At 44.2% G+C, this 16517-nt stretch overlaps 1 long non-coding RNA gene across 1 annotated transcript; it reads left to right on the forward strand.

Moving 5' to 3' along the window:
- Positions 1 to 1277: 1277 nt before the first annotated feature.
- LOC135549070 (uncharacterized) lies at positions 1278 to 5476 on the forward strand. Its single transcript, XR_010456928.1, has 3 exons — positions 1278 to 1511; positions 2682 to 2745; positions 4795 to 5476. It is a non-coding gene; the product is annotated as an uncharacterized LOC135549070 (long non-coding RNA).
- The last annotated feature ends 11041 nt before the right edge of the window (positions 5477 to 16517 follow it).

Below are 16517 nucleotides of genomic sequence, written 5' to 3' on the forward strand. Positions count from 1 at the left end.
TGAGACGTGACACTCGGCATTCAGGCCAAATAGTTAAATCTTGGTTTCATCAGACCAGATAATGTTGTTTCCCATGGTCTGAGAGTCCTTTAGGTGTCTTTTGGCAAACTCCAAGAGGGCTGTCATGTGCCTTTTTCTGAGGAGTGGCTTCCGTCTGAAGGCCTGAATGGTGGAGTGCTGCAGAGATGGTTGTCCTTCTGGAAGGTTCTCCCATCTCCACAGAGGAACTCTAGAGCTCTGTCAGAGTGACCATCGGGTTCTTGGTCACCTCCCTGATCAAGGCCCTTCTGCCCCAATTGCTCAGTTTGGCTGGATGGCCAGCTGTAGGAAAAGTCTTAGTAGTTCCAAACTTCTTCCATTTAAGAAACATGGAGGACACTGTTCTTGGGGACCTTCAATGCTGCAGAAATGTTTTGGTATTCTTCCTCAGATCTGTGCCTTGACTATATCATGTCATGGAGCTCTACAAACAATTCCTTTGAACTCATGGCTTGGTTTTTGCTCTGACATGCACTGTCAACTGTGGGACCTTATAGACAGGTGTGTGCCTTTCCAAATCATGTCCAATCAATTGAATTCACCTCAGGTGGACTCCAATTAAGTTGTAGAAACATCTCAAGGATGATCCATTTCGAGTCTCACAACAAAGGGTCTGAATACTGAAAAAACTGTTTTTGCCTTGTCATTATGGGGTATTGTGTGTAGATTGATGAGGATGCTCTTTTGTTAGAGATTCATAAACTGAATCTACTGTTAGAAGAAACAGCTAGGTTATGTTAATAATAAATAATAATAAATATACACGAATTAGCAGGTGTGTGAGTGTAGGACTGTTAAATAGAAAAAGACTGAATTATAACCTTAGGCCACTGACTAAATAAAAGTATGTTTTTCACTATAGAAAACGTAGACAAATTGTAATTGTGCCTGACCAGTTTTCAATACAATAAGGTCAGTAAGTGGGGAAAACAAAATTGTTATTATACTCGCAAACAGATTCACCTGCCCATATTTCGTTCCTCCCTTTTTCATATTATCTTTTGTCCCTCCCAAACGTTTTTTGTCAGAACACCTAACCAGTTTTCTTTCACCTGACCAGTTTTCAATACCACGTCAGTATCTTGGGAAAAAACAAAAACAGTATTATCCACAAGACCTTTCACATGCATTCACCCGCCCATCCATTGTCCCTCCCTTTTTTCATAATCTTTATCTTATATTTTGTGCCTCCCAAAATATTTACGTCACTTGAAAGGTGAAGAATTTGTGGCATCAAAACAGCCCTAGAGGAATATAAATAGAAACTAGAAATACATTGGCATGACAGTATACAAATGAACAGTTCAACTGTAAGATTGAAATGGCAAACACAACTACAAGGATAATAACATTTTAGAGTGGATAGAAGCTAGATATTGTGATTATTTATTGTCATTGACCTATTCCTTCCTCAATTGATATTTGGAGAAATTACGGAAATAAGGAGACAGGCAGTAAAGTGTTTTCTGTAGGTAAGTAATGACCTTTACTGTATAATGTAATCTATACATGGAAAAGCTTAGATTTTTTAACATATTTTGTTTGCACACAGTAAAAAAATGTAATAGAAAATATAACACAAGGTAGGTACACATGTCACATGAGGAAGAGAAACCCAAAATGGGCTTATAAGAAAGGATACAAGTCCTAAATGGATAATGTAAATAAGAAACATTGAAACTATGAAGATTATGGTTATTATGTATGTGTTATATATGAAAACCCATCCACTTTGTTGAACTACAACTATTACTGTCACAGAATATATATAGGATTCAGAATTTCTGGCAGACCGCTTGGAAACTTGAAATTACTTTTCCTCTTTTATGAAGTAACGGTTACATGATTTAAGTGATATGCATTCATCAGTATAATGGATGAATGTGGATTCCTTTCAAAATAATAAACTAAGCTTATATATGTGTGAGAGGATATTAAGCATAATTATTTATCCTCCTGTCTTCTTTATACGAATACAATAACATGTAGCCAAGTCCTGTGTTGTCATAATGAATGGCACAAACATGTCTCCCATCTAAATATACCACCTTTCCTTTTGAAGAATACAGACATTGGATTTATGAACTTTATGATAGCCAAGTTTAAATACAAATGTTTTTTAAGTAGTAAAAGGCTGATTTCTCTTGACAAAATGCAACCCTAATGTAGATTTTACTGTATTATTTGATGTATTATGTGTTATATTTGGAAAAACACTCCACTTTTGATGAACTGCACCTATTACTGTCACAGAATATGTATAGGTTTCAGAGTGTATTGCTGGGTGCTGGTAGACTGTTTGAAAACTAGAAATTACTTTTCTTCTTTTATGAAGTAACGATGATTGACGTGCAACAGTAAAAGGTAGATTTCTCATGGAAAAAATACACAAATTTAGATTTTCCTATAAAATTTCACTAGGATGTATAAATTCATTTTTACAGCAGCCTACTATACAAAAAAGTACAGAAAAGTTTTTGAGATCTTTATTCCTCTTGATCTGGCAAACCTAAATGAGTTAAAGTGCACACGTTTCCTAACCAAGTTACACATTAAGTTTAACTTGAATGGAGTCCACCATTGCTCATTAATAGTGGTTCATATGAACAGTCAATAAAATTGATATTTTTCTTTCTGTTCAGAAAACAACTGCATCAACTGGGTTCAAAATGAAGGCACAGAAAGTGACAGCTACTTTCACCATGGGTATGTAGTACACTGAATTTCATTCTGTAGTCATGTTTCCAACTGTTTTACTAAATGCTAACTTCATGTCAACTAGTGTATTAATCCGAAATCAAAATAGAAATGATAAAAAAGGCAGGATGGTGACATAAAATATAATTATACTAATGAGCAATGATGTCATTTTTTTGCATATGATGTTACAATGCATATAATTTTTTTCTAAATATGTTTATATTTTGACATTTAGTTTGGGAAATTTTAAATGTTGCCTAATCTACTGTCAAATGTCACACCTCGATTAAATACATACATATTTAAAGGGAAAATTACTAAAGTGTAAGAGGTAAACATAATTACACGGCTATATATTTCTTCAATTATATTAACACACTACTTACTGTAATGACAAATGTGATATCTTGTAAACAAGCAAAAAATACAACTCAAGTGTGTTAATCTCGGTAAGGTATTATACAGTGCCTTCAGAAAGTATTCCCACCCTTTCACTTTTTACATGTTGTTGAATTCCAGCCTGAATTTAGAATGGATTAAATTTAGATTTTTATGTCACTGGCCTACAGTCAGTACCCGATAATGTCAAAGTGGAGTCATGTTTTTCAATTTTTTAAAAACAAATTAATAAAAAATGAAAAGCTGAAATGTCTTGAGTTCATAAGTATTCAACCCCTTTCGCTATGGCAAGCCTACATAAGTTCAGGAGTAAATATGTAATTTACAAGTCACATAATAAGTTGCAAGGACTCACTCTGTGTTTAACATGATTTTTGAGTGACTAACTCATCTCTGTACCCCACATATACAATTATCTGTAAGTTATCGAGCAGTGAATTTCAAACACAGATTCAACCACAAAGACCAGGAAGGTTTTCCAATGCCTCACAAAAAAGCAGACATTGAATATCCCTTTGAGCATGGTGAAGTTATTAATTCAACTTTAGAAGGTGTATCAATACACCCAGTCACTACAAAGACACAGGCATCCTTCCTAATTAAGTTACCAGAGAGGAAGGAAAACTCTCAGCGATTTCACCATCAGGCCAATGGTAACTTTGAAACAGTTTAATGGCTGTAATAGGAGAAAACTGAGGATGGATCAACAACATTGTATTTAATCAACAATACTAACCGAATTGACAGAGTGAAAAGACAGAAACCTATACAGAATATGCAATTCACTTTTTGTCCTGAATATGTTTGGAGCAAATCCAATACAACACATTACTGAGTACCACTCCATATTTTCAAGTATAGTGGTAGATGCATCATGTTATGTGTATGTTTATAATCATTAAGGACTGGGGAGAATTTAAGGATAAAAAAGAAATGGAATGGAGCTAAGCACAGGCGAAATCCTAGAGGAGGATCCTAGAGAGGTCTGCTTTCCACCAGGCACTGGGAGATGAATTCTCACCTTTCAGTAGGACAATAACCTTAAAAGGGAGGCCACATCTACACTGGAGTTCATAATCAAGAAGACAGTGTGAATGTTCCAGTTTTGACTTGAATCTACTTGAAAATCTATGTAAATGGTTGTCTAGCAATGATCAACAACCAATTTGACAGAGCTTGAAGAATTTTGAAAAGAATAATGAGCAAATGTTGCACAATCCAGGTGTGGAAAGCACTTAGACTGACAAAAGGTGTTTCTACAAAGTATTGATTCTGTATTTTATTTTCAATACATTTGCAAAAATGTTCTTAACATGTTTTCACTTTGTCATTATGGCTTATTGTGTGTAGATGGGTAATATATATATATATATATATATATTTTTAATACATTTTGAATTCAGGCTGTAAAACAACAAAATATGAAATAAGTCAAGGGATATGAACACTTTCTTAAGGCATTGTAGGTAAACATTTACTCTTTATTTTTTTAATTTTTACATCATTATTTATTTTCTGAAAGAAATAAGGAGTGTGGCTACAAATTACATTTATTTATTTTATATGAAAAACTGCACCATCCAGATGAAGAATAATCTTGGAAATATTGATATTGTGCGCAACAAACAATTTAACCCTTCATCTCACAATCCACAGTGTTCTTATGTTGGATTATCCATGAAGTTTCTTCCACAACCGCATATCCGACAACTGCAGATCTTATTACAACAACAACAACTGCAGCTCCTACGGCAACAACTCTAGCTCCAACGACAACTGCAGCTCCAACGACAACTGCAGCTCCGACGACAACTACAACTGCAGTACCTAATACTATGACTACAACTACAGACCCTACTACAACTGTAGCTCCTACGGACACTACAAAGGTAACACCTACAATGACCACTGTAGCTCCCATGCCACCTGCAACTCCTACGACAACTGAAGCTCTGATAACAACTGCTGTTCCTACGACCACTACAACTCCAAAACCTACTACGACAGAACCTACTCCCACGACTGCTACGACTGCAGAACCTACCACGACAACCAGTGCAGCTCCTACTACAACAACTGCTGTTCTTACGACAACCACGACTGCAGCACCTTCTACAACAACTACAACTTCAGCTCCTACGGCAACCACAACGGCAACACCTACTACAACATCTGCAGTTCCAACAACTGTAGCTCCCATGACCACTACACTTGCTGTACTGACTACAACAACCACAGCTGCAGCTCCTGCTACAACAATTGTAGCTTCTACGTCAACCACAGCAGCTGCCTCTACGACAACTGCTGCTCCAACGACCACTACAATTCCAGAACCTATTACGACAACCACTGCAGTTCCTGAAACAACAACTGTTATTCTTACAACCGCTGCGACTGCAGCACCTTCTACAACAACTACAACTTCAGCGCCTACGACAACCACAACAGCTACACCTACAACAACTGCAGCTCCTACAACAACTTTATCATCTACTTCAACCATAGCAGCTGCCTCTACGACAACCACTGCAGCTCTAACTACAACAACTGCTGCTCAAACGACCACTACAACTCCAGAACCTATTACGACAACCACTGCAGCTCCTGCTACAACTACAACTTCAACTCCTACAACAACCACAACAGCAACTACAACAACTGCAGCTCCTACAACAACTTTAGCGTCCACTTCAACCACAGCAGCTGCCTCTTCGACAGCCACTGCAGCTCTAACTACAACAACTGCTGCTCAAACGACCACTACAACTCCAGAACCTATTACGACAACCACTGCAGCTCCTGCTACAACAACTACATCTCCAGCTCCTGCGACAACCACAACAGCTACACCTACAACAACTGTAGCTCCCACGACAACTGCATCTCCTACAACAACTCTATCATCTACTTCAACCACAGCAGCTGCCTCTACGACAACCACTGCAGCTCTAACTACAACAACTGCTGCTCAAACGACCACTACAACTCCAGAACCTATTACGACAACCACTACAGCTCCTGCTACAACTACAACTTCAGCTCCTACGACAACCACAACAGCTACACCTACAACAACTGCAGCTCCTACAACAACTTTAGCGTCCACTTCAACCACAGCAGCTGCCTCTTCGACAGCCACTGCAGCTCTAACTACAACAACTGCTGCTCCTACGACCACTGCAACTCCAGAACCTATTACGACAACCAGTGCAGCTCCTACGACAACAACTGCTGTTCTAACGACCACAGTGACTGCAGCACCTTCTACAACAACTACAACTTCAGCTCCTACGACAACCACAACAGCTACACCTACAACAACTGTAGCTCCCACGACAACTGCAGCTCCTACAACAACTTTATCATCTACTTCAACCACAGCAGCTGCCTCTACGACAACCACTGCAGCTCTAACTACAACAACTGCTGCTCAAACGACCACTACAACTCCAGAACCTATTACGACAACCACTACAGCTCCTGCTACAACTACAACTTCAGCTCCCTCGACAACCACAACAGCTACACCTTCAACCACAGCAGCTGCCTCTACGACAACCACTGCAGCTCTAACTACAACAACTGCTGCTCAAACGACCACTACAACTCCAGAACCTATTACGACAACCACTGCAGCTCCTGCGACCACTGCAACTCCAGAACCTATTACGTCAACCAGTGCAGCTCCTACGACAACAACTGCTGTTCTAACGACCACAGTAACTGCAACAACTTCTACAACAACTACAACTTCAGCCCCTACGACAACCACAACAGCTACACCTACAACAACTGTAGCTCCCACGACAACTGCAGCTCCTACAACAACTTTATCATCTACTTCAACCACAGCAGCTGCCTCTACGACAACCACTGCAGCTCTAACTTCAACAACTGCTGCTCAAACGACCACTACAACTCCAGAGCCTATTACGACAACCACTGCAGCTCCTGCTACAACAACTACATCTTCAGCTCCTACGACAACCACAACAGCTACACCTACAGCAACTGTAGCTCCCACGACAACTGCAGCTCCTACAACAACTTTATCATCTACTTCAACCACAGCAGCTGCCTCTACGACAACCACTGCAGCTCTAACTTCAACAACTGCTGCTCAAATGACCACTACAACTCCAGAACCTATTACGACAACCACTACAGCTCCTGCTACAACTACAACTTCAGCTCCTACGACAACCACAACAACAGCAACTACAACAACTGTAGCTCCTACAACAACTTTAGCGTCCACTTCAACCACAGCAGCTGCCTCTTCGACAGCCACTGCAGCTCTAACTACAACAACTGCTGCTCCTATGACCACTGCAACTCCAGAACCTATTACGACAACCAGTGCAGCACCTACGACAACAACTGCTGTTCTAACGACCATAGTGACTGCAGCACCTTCTACAACAACTACAACTTCAGCCCCTACGACAACCACAACAGCTACACCTACAACAACTGTAGCTCCCACGACAACTGCAGCTCCTACAACAACTTTATCATCTACTTCAACCACAGCAGCTGCCTCTACGACAACCACTGCAGCTCTAACTACAACAACTGCTGCTCAAACGACCACTACAACTCCAGAACCTATTACGACAACCACTACAGCTCCTGCTACAACTACAACTTCAACTCCTATAACAACCACAACAGCTACACCTACAACAACTGCAGCTCCTACAACAACTTTAGCGTCCACTTCAACTACAGCAGCTGCCTCTTCGACAGCCACTGCAGCTCTAACTACAACAACTGCTGCTCCTACGACCACTGCAAATCCAGAACCTATTACGACAACCAGTGCAGCTCCTACGACAACAACTGCTGTTCTAACGACCACAGTGACTGCAGCACCTTCTACAACAACTACAACTTCAGCTCCTACGACAACCACAACAGCTACACCTACAACAACTGTAGCTCCCACGACAACTGCAGCTCCTACAACAACTTTATCATCTACTTCAACCACAGCAGCTGCCTCTACGACAACCACTGCAGCTCTAACTACAACAACTGCTGCTCAAACGACCACTACAACTCCAGAACCTATTACGACAACCACTGCAGCTCCTGCTACAACAACTACATCTTCAGCTCCTACGACAACCACAACAGCTACACCTACAACAACTGCAGCTCCTACAACAACTTTAGCGTCCACTTCAACCACAGCAGCTGCCTCTTCGACAGCCACTGCAGCTCTAACTACAACAACTGCTGCTCCTACGACCACTGCAACTCCAGAACCTATTACGACAACCACTGCAGCTCCTACGACAACAACTGCTGTTCTAACGACCACAGTGACTGCAGCACCTTCTACAACAACTATAACTTCAGCTCCTACGACAACCACAACAGCTACACCTACAACAACTGTAGCTCCCACGACAACTGCAGCTCCTACAACAACTTTATCATCAACTTCAACCACAGCAGCTGCCTCTACGACAACCACTGCAGCTCCTGCTACAACAACTACATCTTCAGCTCCTACGACAACCACAACAGCTACACCTACAACAACTGCAGCTCCTACAACAACTTTATCATTCACTTCAACCACAGCAGCTGCCTCTACGACAACCACTGCAGCTCTAACTACAACAACTGCTGTTCAAACGACCACTACAACTCCAGAACCTATTACGACAACCACAACAGCTCCTGCTACAACTACAACTTCAGCTCCTACGACAACCACAACAGCTACACCTACAACAACTGTAGCTCCCACGACAACTGCAGCTCCTACAACAACTTTATCATCTACTTCAACCACAGCAGCTGCCTCTACGACAACCACTGCAGCTCTAACTACAACAACTGCTGCTCAAACGACCACTACAACTCCAGAACCTATTACGACAACCACTACAGCTCCTGCTACAACTACAACTTCAGCTCCTACGACAACCACAACAACAGCAACTACAACAACTGTAGCTCCTACAACAACTTTAGCGTCCACTTCAACCACAGCAGCTGTCTCTTCGACAGCCACTGCAGCTCTAACTGCAACAACTGCTGCTCCTACGACCACTGCAACTCCAGAACCTATTACGACAACCAGTGCAGCTCCTACGGCAACAACTGCTGTTCTAACGACCACAGTGACTGCAGCACCTTCTACAACTACAACTTCAGCTCCTACGACAACCACAACAGCTACACCTACAACAACTGTAGCTCCCACGACAACTGCAGCTCCTACAACAACTTTAGCATCTACTTCAACCACAGCAGCTGCCTCTACGACAACCACTGCAGCTCTAACTTCAACAACTGCTGCTCAAACGACCACTACAACTCCAGAACCTATTACGACAACCACTGCAGCTCCTGCTACAACAACTACATCTTCAGCTCCTACGACAACCACAACAGCTACACCTACAACAACTGCTGTTCTCACGACCACAGTGACTGCAGCACCTTCTACAACAACTACATCTTCAGCTCCTACGACAACCACAACAGCTACACCTACAACAACTGTAGCTCCCACGACAACTGCAGCTCCTACAACAACTTTATCATCTACTTCAACCACAGCAGCTGCCTCTACGACAACCACTGCAGCTCTAACTACAACAACTGCTGCTCATACGACCACTACAACTCCAGAACCTATTACGACAACCACTGCAGCTCCTGCTACAACAACTACATCTTCATCTCCTACGACAACCACAACAGCTACACCTACAACAACTGTAGCTCCCACGACAACTGCAGCTCCTACAACAACTTTATCATCTACTTCAACCACAGCAGCTGCCTCTACGACAACCACTGCAGCTCTAACTACAACAACTGCTGCTCAAACGACCACTACAACTCCAGAACCTATTACGACAACCACTGCAGCTCCTGCTACAACAACTACATCTTCAGCTCCTACGACAACCACAACAGCTACACCTACAACAACTGCAGCTCCTACAACAACTTTATCATTCACTTCAACCACAGCAGCTGCCTCTACGACAACCACTGCAGCTCTAACTACAACAACTGCTGTTCAAACGACCACTACAACTCCAGAACCTATTACGACAACCACAACAGCTCCTGCTACAACTACAACTTCAGCTCCTACGACAACCACAACAGCTACACCTACAACAACTGTAGCTCCCACGACAACTGCAGCTCCTACAACAACTTTATCATCTACTTCAACCACAGCAGCTGCCTTTTCGACAGCCACTGCAACTCTAATTACAACAACTGCAGCTCCTACGACCACTGCAACTCCAGAACCCATTACGACAACCAGTGCAGCTCCTACGACAACAACTGCTGTTCTAACGACCATAGTGACTGCAGCACCTTCTACAACAACTACAACTTCAGCTCCTACGACAACCACAACAGCTACACCTACAACAACTGTAGCTCCCACGACAACTGCAGCTCCTACAACAACTTTATCATCTACTTCAACCACAGCAGCTGCCTCTACGACAACCACTGCAGCTCTAACTACAACAACTGCTGCTCAAACGACCACTACAACTCCAGAACCTATTACGACAACCACTGCAGCTCCTGCTACAACAACTACATCTTCAGCTCCTACGACAACCACAACAGCTACACCTACAACAACTGTAGCTCCCACGACAACTGCAGCTCCTACAACAACTTTATCATCTACTTCAACCACAGCAGCTGCCTCTACGACAACCACTGCAGCTCTAACTACAACAACTGCTGCTCAAACGACCACTACAACTCCAGAACCTATTACGACAACCACTACAGCTCCTGCTACAACTACAACTTCAGCTCCTACGACAACCACAACAACAGCAACTACAACAACTGTAGCTCCTACAACAACTTTAGCGTCCACTTCAACCACAGCAGCTGCCTCTTCGACAGCCACTGCAGCTCTAACTGCAACAACTGCTGCTCCTACGACCACTGCAACTCCAGAACCTATTACGACAACCAGTGCAGCTCCTACGGCAACAACTGCTGTTTTAACGACCACAGTGACTGCAGCACCTTCTACAACTACAACTTCAGCTCCTACGACAACAACAACAGCTACACCTACAACAACTGTAGCTCCCACGACAACTGCAGCTCCTACAACAACTTTAGCATCTACTTCAACCACAGCAGCTGCCTCTACGACAACCACTGCAGCTCTAACTTCAACAACTGCTGCTCAAACGACCACTACAACTCCAGAACCTATTACGACAACCACTGCAGCTCCTGCTACAACAACTACATCTTCAGCTCCTACGACAACCACAACAGCTACACCTACAACAACTGCTGTTCTCACGTCCACAGTGACTGCAGCACCTTCTACAACAACTACATCTTCAGCTCCTACGACAACCACAACAGCTACACCTACAACAACTGTAGCTCCCACGACAACTGCAGCTCCTACAACAACTTTATCATCTACTTCAACCACAGCAGCTGCCTCTACGACAACCACTGCAGCTCTAACTACAAGAACTGCTGCTCAAACGACCACTACAACTCCAGAACCTATTACGACAACCACTGCAGCTCCTGCTACAACAACTACATCTTCAGCTCCTACGACAACCACAACAGCTACACCTACAACAACTGTAGCTCCCACGACAACTGCAGCTCCTACAACAACTTTATCATCTACTTCAACCACAGCAGCTGCCTCTACGACAACCACTGCAGCTCTAACTACAACAACTGCTGCTCAAACGACCACTACAACTCCAGAACCTATTACGACAACCACTACAGCTCCTGCTACAACTACAACTTCAGCTCCTACGACAACCACAACAACAGCAACTACAACAACTGTAGCTCCTACAACAACTTTAGCGTCCACTTCAACCACAGCAGCTGCCTCTTCGACAGCCACTGCAGCTCTAACTGCAACAACTGCTGCTCCTACGACCACTGCAACTCCAGAACCTATTACGACAACCAGTGCAGCTCCTACGGCAACAACTGCTGTTTTAACGACCACAGTGACTGCAGCACCTTCTACAACTACAACTTCAGCTCCTACGACAACAACAACAGCTACACCTACAACAACTGTAGCTCCCACGACAACTGCAGCTCCTACAACAACTTTAGCATCTACTTCAACCACAGCAGCTGCCTCTACGACAACCACTGCAGCTCTAACTTCAACAACTGCTGCTCAAACGACCACTACAACTCCAGAACCTATTACGACAACCACTGCAGCTCCTGCTACAACAACTACATCTTCAGCTCCTACGACAACCACAACAGCTACACCTACAACAACTGCTGTTCTCACGTCCACAGTGACTGCAGCACCTTCTACAACAACTACATCTTCAGCTCCTACGACAACCACAACAGCTACACCTACAACAACTGTAGCTCCCACGACAACTGCAGCTCCTACAACAACTTTATCATCTACTTCAACCACAGCAGCTGCCTCTACGACAACCACTGCAGCTCTAACTACAACAACTGCTGCTCAAACGACCACTACAACTCCAGAACCTATTACGACAACCACTGCAGCTCCTGCTACAACAACTACATCTTCAGCTCCTACGACAACCACAACAGCTACACCTACAACAACTGTAGCTCCCACGACAACTGCAGCTCCTACAACAACTTTATCATCTACTTCAACCACAGCAGCTGCCTCTACGACAACCACTGCAGCTCTAACTACAACAACTGCTGCTCAAACGACCACTACAACTCCAGAACCTATTACGACAACCACTACAGCTCCTGCTACAACTACAACTTCAGCTCCTACGACAACCACAACAACAGCAACTACAACAACTGTAGCTCCTACAACAACTTTAGCGTCCACTTCAACCACAGCAGCTGTCTCTTCGACAGCCACTGCAGCTCTAACTGCAACAACTGCTGCTCCTACGACCACTGCAACTCCAGAACCTATTACGACAACCAGTGCAGCTCCTACGGCAACAACTGCTGTTCTAACGACCACAGTGACTGCAGCACCTTCTACAACTACAACTTCAGCTCCTACGACAACCACAACAGCTACACCTACAACAACTGTAGCTCCCACGACAACTGCAGCTCCTACAACAACTTTAGCATCTACTTCAACCACAGCAGCTGCCTCTACGACAACCACTGCAGCTCTAACTTCAACAACTGCTGCTCAAACGACCACTACAACTCCAGAACCTATTACGACAACCACTGCAGCTCCTGCTACAACAACTACATCTTCAGCTCCTACGACAACCACAACAGCTACACCTACAACAACTGCTGTTCTCACGACCACAGTGACTGCAGCACCTTCTACAACAACTACATCTTCAGCTCCTACGACAACCACAACAGCTACACCTACAACAACTGTAGCTCCCACGACAACTGCAGCTCCTACAACAACTTTATCATCTACTTCAACCACAGCAGCTGCCTCTACGACAACCACTGCAGCTCTAACTACAACAACTGCTGCTCATACGACCACTACAACTCCAGAACCTATTACGACAACCACTGCAGCTCCTGCTACAACAACTACATCTTCATCTCCTACGACAACCACAACAGCTACACCTACAACAACTGTAGCTCCCACGACAACTGCAGCTCCTACAACAACTTTATCATCTACTTCAACCACAGCAGCTGCCTCTACGACAACCACTGCAGCTCTAACTACAACAACTGCTGCTCAAACGACCACTACAACTCCAGAACCTATTACGACAACCACTACAGCTCCTGCTACAACTACAACTTCAGCTCCTACGACAACCACAACAACAGCAACTACAAGAACTGTAGCTCCTACAACAACTTTAAATTCCACTTCAACCACAGCAGCTGCCTCTTCGACAGCCACTGCAGCTCTAACTACAACAACTGCTGCTCCTACGACCACTGCAACTCCAGAACCCATTACGACAACCAGTGCAGCTCCTACGACAACAACTGCTGTTCTAACGACCATAGTGACTGCAGCACCTTCTACAACAACTACAACTTCAGCTCCTACGACAACCACAACAGCTACACCTACAACAACTGTAGCTCCCACGACAACTGCAGCTCCTACAACAACTTTAGCATCTACTTCAACCACAGCAGCTGCCTCTACGACAACCACTGCAGCTCTAACTACAACAACTGCTGCTCAAACGACCACTACAACTCCAGAACCTATTACGACAACCACTGCAGCTCCTGCTACAACAACTACATCTTCAGCTCCTACGACAACCACAACAGCTACACCTACAACAACTGCTGTTCTCACGACCACAGTGACTGCAGAACCTTCTACAACAACTACATCTTCAGCTCCTACGACAACCACAACAGCTACACCTACAGCAACTGTAGTTCCCACGACAACTGCAGCTCCTACAACAACTTTATCATCTACTTCAACCACAGCAGCTGCCTCTTCAACAGCCACTGCAGCTCTAACTACGACAACTGCTGCTCCTACGACCACTGCAACTCCAGAACCTATTACGACAACCAGTGCAGCTCCTACGACAACAACTGCTGTTCTAACGACCACAGTGACTGCAGCACCTTCTACAACAACTACAACTTCAGCTCCCTTGACAACCACAACAACAGCAACTACAACAACTGTAGCTCCTACAACAACTGTAGCGTCCACTTCAACCACAGCAGCTGCCTCTACGACAACCACTGCAGCTCTAACTACAACAACTGCTGCTCAAACGACCACTACAAATCCAGAACCTATTACGACAACCACTGCAGCTCCTGCTACAACAACTACAACTTCACCTCCTACGACAACCACAACAGTGACACCTACAACAACTGTAGCTCCCATGCCAACTGCAGCTCCTACAACAACTTTATCATCCACTTCAACCACAGCAGCTGCCTCTTCGACAGCCACAGCAGCTCTAAATACAACAACTGCTGCTCAAACGACCACTACAAATCCAGAACCTATTACGACAACCACTGCAGCTCCTGCTACAACTACAACTTCAGCTCCTACGACAACCACAACAACAGCAACGACAACAACTGTAGCTCCTACAACAGCTTTAGCGTCCACTTCAACCACAGAAGCTGCCTCTTCAACAGCCACTGCAGCTCTAACTACAACAACTGCTGCTCCTACGACCACTGCAACTCCAGAACCTATTACGACAACCAGTGCAGCTCCTACGACAACAACTGCTGTTCTAACGACCACAGTGACTGCAGCACCTTCTACAACAACTACAACTTCAGCTCCTACGACAACCACAACAACAGCAACTACAACAACTGTAGCTCCTACAACAACTGTAGCGTCCACTTCAACCACAGCAGCTGCTTCTACGACAACCACTGCAGCTCTAACTACAACAACTGCTGCTCAAACGACCACTACATCTCCAGAACCTATTACGACGACCACTGCAGCTCCTGCTACAACAACTACAGCTTCAGCTCCTACGACAACCACAACAGCTACACCTACAACAACTGTAGCTCCCATGCCAACTGCAGGTCCTACAACAACTTTATCATCTGCTTCAACCACAGCAGCTGCCTCTACAACAACCACTGCAGCTCTAACTACAACAACTGCTGCTCAAACGACCACTACAAATCCAGATCCTATTACGACAACCACTGCAGCTCCTGCTACAACAAGTACAACTTCACCTCCTACGACAACCACAACAGTGACACCTACAACAACTGTAGCTCCCACGACAACTGCAGCTCCTACAACAACTTTAGCGTCCACTTCAACCACAGCAGCTGCCTCTTCGACAGCCACTGCAGCTCTAACTACAACAACTGCTGCTCCTACGACTACTGCAACTCCAGAACCTAATACGACAACCACTGCAGCTCCTGCTACAACTACAACTTCAGCTACTACGACAACCACAACAACAGCAACTAAAACAACTGTAGCTCCCACGACAACTGCAGCTCCTACAACAGCTTTAGCATCTACAACAACCACTGTAGCCCTAACTACAACAACTGCTGCTCCTACGACCACTGCAACTCCAGAACCTATTACGACAACCAGTGCAACTCCTACTACAACAACTGCTGTTATTACGAACACAGTGACTGCAGCACCTTCAGCTCCTACGACAACCACAACAACAGCCCCTACTACAACACCTGCAGTTCCTACAACTGTTGCTCCGATGATCACTCCACCTGCTGTTATTACTGCAACAATCACAACTACAGGTCCTGATACAACAACTGTAGCTTCTACTTCAACCACAGCAGCTGCCTCTACGACATCACCTGCAGCTCCTCAGACTGCAGAACGTACCACGACAACCAGTGCAGCACCTTCTACAACTACAACAGCTCTTTCTTCA

The sequence above is a fragment of the Oncorhynchus masou genome, chromosome 12, assembly GCF_036934945.1.
Source record: "Oncorhynchus masou masou isolate Uvic2021 chromosome 12, UVic_Omas_1.1, whole genome shotgun sequence".
Taxonomy (NCBI): Eukaryota; Metazoa; Chordata; class Actinopteri; order Salmoniformes; family Salmonidae; genus Oncorhynchus; species Oncorhynchus masou.